We start from the raw sequence: 9,312 nt of genomic DNA on the forward strand, positions 1-9,312 counted from the left end.
AGTTTGCGGGCTCTGCCGTTCCATGCTGTACAGGGAGCAGAAGACTCTAATCAACACCACCACCTCTTTGACAAGTTTGCCTGCAGCCAGGCTTGGCTCTATTGACTCATCTGCCACTACCACAGATGCCACAGTCTCCAAATTGGTGGGCAGACTAATAGAAGAAAATCAGTGCAAATCCAGAGCATTTGGATAATTTCAGCTCCTTTGGTCATTTCCTAGGAGAGGTCAAAAATTGTCCTCTTTTGTCTAGGGTGGCTGAAGACCCACGTTCCTATTGAATTTTTGCTTCCTGTTTTAATCTCTTAGCTCTTGATTGTGGAAAAATAATTGAGGAGATAGAGAGGGTTAAAGGAAAGAATAAAAGGGAATAAACATGACTTTTAGATCCATATTTAGTATTCTTTTCTGCAAGATTCACCTGGGGATTTGGCTAACCACATATTTGCAATTGGTGCTCAGCCCAGTCCCTCATATGCTACAGGAACACCATCGTTTCTCTGGCTGTGATGCACAAGTGCATTTTTAACTCTACCCTTATGGCCTTTGGATCGTCTCTGCCTATGAAAATAGAGCCAAGCAAGAATTTCCTGAGCTTCTGGGTTCTGGACTTGAAGAAGCATTTCTTCACAGAGAGTATTCAGAGAACTCACATTACACCAAATTTTAACAGTTGTTATCCGAGCTGCCAATAAGTGTGAGAAAGGCTGTCAAACAAAGCCAAATGGAGTTCCTTACTGCAAGACTTCTCAGAGCCTTGAATGTGTTAATATAGAATATTAATTCCTAAGAACAGCACTTCTGGCCATCCAGTACTTTTTTTTAAATCACAGAACATTTCCCCAAAATGCTGAGGAAAGTGCCAAGATTTTTTTTGTTTTTGTTTTTGTTTTTTTTTGAGATGGAGTCTCGCTCTGCCACCCAGGCTAGGGTGCAGTGGCATGATCTTGGCTCACTGCAAGCTCCACCTCCCGGGTTCACACCATTCTTCTGCCTCAACCTCCCAAGTAGCTGGGACTACAGGCGCCCGCCACCACACCCGGCTAATTTCTCGTATTTTTAGTAAAGATGGGCTTTCACTATGTTAGCCAGGATGGTCTCAATCTCCTGACCTCGTGATCTGCCCGCCTTGGCCCCCCAAAGTGCTGGGATTACAGGCGTGAGCCACAGCGCCCGCCCCCAAGATGGTTTTACATCTAAATTTGCTCATTTTGTCTTAACTTATGTTGACTTGGTAACCTAAGGTCATAAAATCTATTTAAGGAAAGAATTTTGAAATCCCATAATCATCCTTAGTAATACTGGTATGAAGCTTGTTCAGGACACAGAACTCTGAATCTTTAACTAACACCACAAGTCTTGAGATATATACAAAGATGGATAACTCATGCAATATCAAATACCTGAATTCTATGAAAAACATTTTTCTTAAACTCCAGTGTAGACACTTGAGGATTAAAGCCAGAAGTTACTTTGAGAGTTGGAGGAAAGACAGAGTGATTGGTTCTGTCCCTAAAGACATTCTCCATAAGTGGCCCCTTTTCAAACTCCATGGAGTGGACAGGTACAGGCAAGTGCCGCTTTTATATGTTCATGCTCACCCACAACCTACAGAACAGATCCGATACATATGGATTTGGTTGAAACATGTGAACTTGGCTAACGGTTTTGTTTTGACTGCAGGCAAATACATTGAATAAAAGAATAAATGTATGTCTTGAGGAATCGGGGACTATGCTCTCCAGAAGCAGACAGCTTCTCTGAAGTCTCCTCCTAGTGAACAGGGTTGATTTTGCCTGAAATCCCCTCTTCCTCCTTCAGTCAGTCAGCAAGTTTTAGTTATCTTTTAGATGCCTCCATGTCTTGGGGGTTGGTGAAGGAAAGAGTCCAGACATTCTTACACCATTGGAAGGCAGATTATGTTAGCCAATTAAATTCCCTCTGTCCTCAGGATACAATCCTGTGTCACAGGTCACTAGGTGTGGGAAGTTCTCTCTCCGCTTTGGAAATAGTAGATAGTAAGGGTCTTAAGCCTGGAGTAAAGACCATCATTCCATCATTGCCATAAGGGCAGAGATGGCCTTCTTGTAAATGAAACCAATACTGAGGAGAACAGACTTGGAAGATGGCAAAGTAAAGAGTCCTGATGACAGTGTTCAAACTGTACCCTGTAGGTCTTTGACCCATCTCTGCCTCTAAAAGAGGAACCAAGCAAGAATTTCCTGAGCTTCTGGTTTCTGGACTTGAGGAAGCTTTTTTTTTTTTTTTTTTTTTTCACAGAGGGTTTTTGAGAGAGCCCTTGGATCTAGCCACAACTCTGAAATATATCCCTCCAAAGTTTCAACTTACAGGCGCAGTAGTGTCTTTTCTGTTTCAGCTAGTTTGAGCTGGGTTTCCAAACCTGCAATAAGAAAGTGGCTGAATAATCCACTCCTATTCTTAAAAATTCATGCAAAATTTGCATTCTCCTTCATAATACATCCATGTGTGTTTTAAAAAGAAAAATATGTTAAATTATTTACCTTTGAGTAAAGTTGACTTTCCAGAAGGATGTGCCATGTTTATACAGTGTCTTCTCTCGCCCCTCGCTCACTGCTGAGGACCCCAGTTTTGAGTTGCATGGTTGTGGAATAAGAATGTAACAGTGCCTTTCTGAGACTTTCAGTCTTACTATCCTGAAGGAAAGAGAAGGAGAAGCTGAATGAAAGAAGATGAAGAAGAATTACATCCTAGGGAGGCTCACGTAGTGGCCTCCTTTGCCTGGAGCTACACTGACTACAATTCATAAAGCAACATGACTGACTGTTACTGAGCACTTACTATGTGCCAAATGCTTTAAATGTATGATTTTACTCCTCATAACAACCTTTGAGGAGGCTACTATTATTGCTTCTAGTTTATAATTTTTTTAAAAAAGAAACTCATTCAGACTTTAAAAAATTATGCAAGACTACAAACCTAAAAATAACAAAGGCAGAGTCAAAACCTAGACAAATTAGGAACCTAAAATCATCATTATCATCAACATCATCATTATCATGATCACATTTATTATATGCCAGAAACTGCTCAAGTGTTTTACCTAAATAATGGAACAGGTAGTTAATTTTATCCTTTTCTCAAAAATGGGAAAACCAAAATTAACTTTGCTTAAAATGACACAGCAAGTATGTTTCAAAACTAGATGATCTTGCTCCGGAGTCTACAAACTTGATAGTAGATTATTGATCATAGTTTTCTTCTTTCCTTAGCCTTTTAGGGTAGATAAAAAGGAAGAACAGTGCTTCCTTGTAAAGTAGAAGAGGCCCCAAGACCCTTATACCATCCTATCTATGTACGAGAACTTCCCATTGACAACCAAAGGTAAGAAACAGAAAACTTTGCCACAGCAAAGCCTCACCATTGTCTACATCACACTCAAAGTTGCACCGTCTACAGTCTGGCCCAATTCATGTCTTCTGATTTCACTGGGTCATGTCAAAGACCCTTCTTGGTAGTAGAATAAAAAGGGGCAAGTAGTTATATTAGTTTTCTATGGCTGACGTAACAAATTACCACAAATTTAGTGCCTTAGAAAAACAAAAATGTATTACCTTACACATCTAGATGTCAGACATTGCAGTGGGTCAGCAAGGCTGTGTTCCTTCTGGAGGCTTTAGGGGAAAATCTGTTTCCTTGCCTTCTCTAGCTTCTAGAGGCTTCTTGCATTCTTGGCTTTCGCCCCTTCCTTCCTCTTTAAAGTCCGCAGTGTAGTATCTTCAAGTCTTCCTTTGACTCTGACCCTTGTGGCTTCGTCTTTCCTGCATAAGGACCTTTGTAATGACATTGAGTCCACCTGGATAATCCAAAAAACAAAAATAAGAAAACAAAAAAAAACACTTCCCATCTCAAGATTCTTAATCACATCTACAAAGTCCCCTTTCCCTTGTAAAGGTAATATACTCAGAGGTTCCAAGGATTAAGATGCGGACATCTTTGAGGAGCCATTATTTTGATTCCCATATACCTTCCCCAGGGCCCAACAGACACTACTGCTTGAAAATAACTTCAAGCTTCATGATTTCAGTTTTGAGTCACATCTCTCTCCTCCAGCTCCGGATCATGGATTGGAACCAGAAGGCTCTCCTGCTGAGTCCAAGAGGGAGCTAGAGAAAGGGGTTGAGACCATTCACACCATTATCCCTTATTCTTCTGGCCTAAAGGTCATTATCACCTTTAACTCACAGCATTGCCATTTCTGGTTGTCAGATGCATTCATCTCTGGGTATTTGTTGCATCTGAAACTTCCAGAGTAAGTTTACACAATTCTCTCTTTAATACTTGTGTTTTCAAACACAGTATGAGCAGTGATTATTTCCTTCTTTAGGTCTGAGATCACTGTGCTTTCCATACTTCATAATAGCAAGTGATTTATTTGTTTTAGAGCCTGTGTTCTTGGATTCCCTCCCAGGCTATGTTTGAATGGCATTACAGAATTTTGCCAATCTTTGTTTTCTTTGCTACAATATCAGAGAAATGGAACTGAAATACCCACAGTTTTCAGACACTTTTTAACCAATTGACTTCACTTCCATAGTATAAAAAAAAAAAAAAAAAAAAAAAGTAAACTCTTTATTTCAGTCTCACATACAATTATGGAGTCTCTTCACTCTCTTAAATCTTGGACTAAATGAAAGCAGTCATGGGTCAAAGTTGGCTTTAAATTATACATTCTGAAAGACGAATAAAAAAAACAAACTCTCCTTACTCACATATTAGGGCTGAGAAGAAGGGCCCTACATTTAAGAACATCATTTGTCCTAACAATAGGTATTTTCAAAGCTTTGACCAAATCTTTGGAATTCAAAGGAGACCTGAAATGGAGTTTTAAGGGAGAGCTAAGGAAAACTGCATTACTCTGCATAAGAAAGTGGAAGACTTTTTGTTTTTGCTTTTTTTATTTCTTTAGAGGCAGCCATAGACAATACATAAATAAATGAAAGTCATGGTGTCCCAATAAACTTTACAAAAAAAAAATAGACGATAGCATGTACCTCAGAAATACGTAGAACTATTATGTGTCTATAGAAATTAAAAATAAAAGGGTATAAAAAGGTGAAGAACCCTTGAGTAATACCCCAAAGTATAAAAACCGGGGCAGTATATGGCTGATGTGGTTTCGCTGTCACCTTGAATTGTAATCCCTATAATCCCCAGGTGTCAAGGTTGGAACCAGGTGAAGGTAACTGAATCATGGGGGCAGTTTCCCCCATGCTGTTCTCATGATAGTGAGTGAGTCTCCCGAGATCTGATGGTTTTATAAGCGACTGGCATTTCCCGTATTTGCACTCACTCCGTCCTGAAGCCCTGTGAAGAAGATGCCTGCTTCTCCTTTGCCTTCTGCCATGATTGTAAGTTTCCTGAGGCCTCCCCAGCAATGCAGAACTGTGAGTCAATTAAACCTCTTTCCTTTACAAATTACCCAGTCTAGGGCAGCAGTAAAGAATTACCCAGTTCTTTACAGCAGCATGAGAACTAACGAATACAATGGCACGTACACCTCTCCGGAGGCAATTACGGCAAAGAGATTACAATATGCTGAAATTACAAATAGGTTATTAACAGGGAGTTGGGGTGGTTTAACAGGAACCCTAAGACACAAGAATGACATCAGTGAAAATAGCATCCATCTTCCCCTCCATGCTATGGCGAAGGTTTGGCAATAAACAGGACAGGTCTTAGGGTTGACCCAAGGAGCACTGCTCCTGATAAACTATGGTTGTATTCCTTTTTGAGAAGTAGGAATGGTGGAAATCACATGGACTTGGTTAACCACTAAGACCTGGGTACAAATCCTACTTCGACCTGTCATTAGCTGCAGGTCCTTGGACTACTTACTTCATCAGTGAGTCTTAGTATCCAGCTTCGCCAAACTTTATAAGGCTCAGGAAAAATACAAAAGGACAGAACGCCATGAGGGAAGGGCAGGCCCTTAATGCACATTCCCTTCCTCTTTCTTATGCTGTGGTTATTGGTTTCCCTTGGATGACCATTTAAAATAAGAGTCTGAAACACTCCACAAATGTGTGAGAGCACAGCTGCTCATCTAGCATTTCAGGTTTTCATTACGCAAACTGATAAGACTTATATTCTGTAATTGGTGCATGTTCTTTTTTTGCCTAATGACACTAATCTGTTTTTATCTTAGTCATTTAACTGAGTTTCATGATTAGCACAGGCAAGGTTTTAGGGATTTAAATCATTTGTTTGATGTTTTTGCTTTTAGGCATGTTTGATTATTTATTAAAATCGATAAAATCAGCTGTGTCAGCTAGTTATTAAAACTATAATTCTTTTATTGGCTAATAGCAGGAGGGCTGAAGCAAAAGAAAAACTAAAACATTGCATGAATTCTTGATTATGAAGCAAGTTTCTATAGGGGTGGCCTACATACTTTGCATTAACTGAAGCCTGTTTAGAACAAGTCTGTTCTATCTTTAGTCAATAAGGAAAGGACCAAGTGGGTAAGCATATGTGCAACTCATGTTCTAATTTATGCTTTAAAATAAAAACAAGTTTGAAAGAAGCAATGTGTTCTGGTCTTCAGAAAAGAAATACCAAGTACGTGCTAAGGGAGAGTGGTGAATAGTATCCAAAGATGACTTCCCTCCATTCCTTCCCACCTTGTACCTGCATGTCATTCCAACCACCAAGAGGTAAATGTTCTGCCCCTTTTTCTGAATCTAGTTCTGCCTGTGACCTGCTTTGGCTGATGGAATATGGTGGGGGTGACACTCTGCCAGTTCTGGTCAAGGTCTTCAAGAGGCCTTTAAGAGCTTCCACTTTGAATGTAGAAAGCCAGATGCCACGCTCTAAAAAAGCTTGGGCCAGAATACTAAATGATGAAACACCACATGGAGAAAGAAGGACACATGGTGAAGTTCAGAGATGCAATGTGGGACAAGCAAGTAGCATCTTCTTGTAGCTCCCAGCCCAGCCCACCCCATATGGAACAGAAGAACTGCCCAGATAAGCTCTACCAGCATTCCTAATGTAAGTACTGTGAATAATAACACATTATTATCTTTTTAAGCCACTAAGTTTTGGGGTGCTCTGTTATTCATCAATATATAACTCAAACAAGGGCAGGAGGGATAAGAGAATGACCATAGACTTTCAGGTAACTTTTAAAATAAAATATTTCACTGAAGGAGTGAATTTCTGTTGGCCCAGGATTACCTCTTCCCTTCAATGAAATTTCAACAGAAAGAGCTCCTCTTACTGAAACATTGTAGGAAAGAGAGAGAATGCACACAGATGAGAAAACATTGGTCTACGATTCAGAGTTCTCTGAATCTGGGCTCTGCCACTCAGTGGCACGGGCTCTGCCACTCGGGCTCTGCCACTCAGTGAAATAATGCTGGATAAAGCAGTTCACCCTCTGGGCTTCCATTTTGTCATCAGTCAAATGAAAAAAAGTGGCTAAGAGGGTCATTTGGCCTAGGATTTTACGGCCTTAGGTGTAGATGCTGAAACATGAACCTTATGTATTGTTTTATATGTAATCAGAGAAAGATACTCAAGGATGGATAATAGATAATGTTCTCCACAAAACTTTAAATTTGTGTCTCATTATCTGAACTCACTGCCTGTGTAATGTGGTGTTATAATTTGTTTTTAAAAACTATAACTTGTGACCAATGTAATTATGTTGCATTGTATTTTGTATGCTGACTAAATTTTAATTTGAAATTTTCAAACTTTAAAAAATGTTCTAAATATTGTAAGCTGGTTTAGGTATTTCTTTGTTTCTAACATTTTGGAAGTCTTAGAAGATAGAACTGATCTGTACCTCTTTTAAGCTGTAAGAAATCCTAGGTGTTAGTAGCTATGTTGTCTCTAGGATCCCTTTTAGCTCTATAAGTTGACTGTCACCCAGGTTTTCTTTCATTATTGTACCTACAGAATAATAAAGTACATATTGAATATAATTTGTAATTTTTCTGATGTCTTTTTATGGTACCAAGACATCCTTCTGAACTGATAGGCTTCATCAGAAATAAAAAGTTTGTCCCAAGAAATCAAAATAACTGTACAGAATGTTTCACATGTCTTGGTGGTGTTAACAAAATGTTTGCCCACATAAAGAGCTAACTTACTAGCCATAGGCAGCTCTTAGACAGGTGTCTCATGTCTGTGTGTGTGCATGAACACATGATAAGTTACCAAAATCATAATAGTATTTTAACCCCAGTTATATAAACAATTTAGCCTCTCCTCCTCTCCTGCAAAAAGACAAAAGAAACAGAAAGAAAAAAGATGCTTTTAACTTTGTAAAAAATTAAGTACCCAAGAGAAGAAAGAAAAAAGATAGTAAATATATAAAATATATGCAAATTAAAGCAGTATAATACCATTATCACCTGTCAAACTGGCAAATTAAAAAAATTAATTCCCAATGAAGCCAAAATAAAGACATTTTCATTCTAAAAGACTGAAATAATTTGTCACCAGATACTTACTAAAAAATATATTTAAAAGTATTCTTTAAGCAGAAGGAAGATTATCCCAGATGAAAGAACAGAGATTAAAAAAAAGAGTAAAGAGCAAAAAAAAAAATATGGTAAATATGTGATGTCTCAAAATGAATACTGAATGTACAAAACAATAATACTAATGTCTTACTGGCTTCTGTAATATATAAAATTAAAATACGCAATGTCGTATTAATCAGTAGGGAATAAATAGCATTAAAGTGGCTATCACTAATGTTCATAATAAAGTTAAAAGTCCTAATATTAGACTTTGATATGTCAAAAATAGATTTAATAGCCATGTAAATACCAAAATAATATAAGTAAAACTTTCAAACTCCTAGAGCAAAATGTGAGATAATAAAAACTCTTTAATATAATTTATCCAAAAACATAGAAAAGAAAAAGAAGAGAGGATAGGCTAGATAGATAGGAGACACTCTAATATATCAATAATTACATTAACTATAAGTGTACTAAATGCTCCATTTAAATGACAAAGACTATCCAACTGGATTTAAAAACAAAACAAAACACTCTATACTGTTTAAAAGGCATAAGTATAATGGTTGAAGGCAAAATATTTTTAAAAAGAGGAAAAATATATGCAATATAAAGTAACAAAATGGAAACTGTGAAATAAAACAAAATATATTTTCAGTCAAAAGTACTACTGGAGTAAACTGGGGCAAATAAATAACAAATATTTACTCACTAGGAAAATTGTAGCAATTCTAAATTTGTATGCACCTAACAACATAACCTCAAAATACATGAATCAAAAATTAACATAGTTATA

The 9,312-nt window shown here is 37.8% G+C and overlaps 1 long non-coding RNA gene across 1 annotated transcript; it reads right to left on the reverse strand.

Moving 5' to 3' along the window:
* Positions 1–885: 885 nt before the first annotated feature.
* Positions 886–2,675, reverse strand: LOC111532791. The gene is made up of 2 exons (XR_002728649.2): positions 2,523–2,675; positions 886–2,401 (listed from the first exon to the last, which is right to left on the reverse strand). It is a non-coding gene; the product is annotated as an uncharacterized LOC111532791 (long non-coding RNA).
* Positions 2,676–9,312: the final 6,637 nt, after the last annotated feature.

This window comes from Piliocolobus tephrosceles, chromosome 2, assembly GCF_002776525.5.
Source record: "Piliocolobus tephrosceles isolate RC106 chromosome 2, ASM277652v3, whole genome shotgun sequence".
Taxonomy (NCBI): domain Eukaryota; kingdom Metazoa; phylum Chordata; class Mammalia; order Primates; family Cercopithecidae; genus Piliocolobus; species Piliocolobus tephrosceles.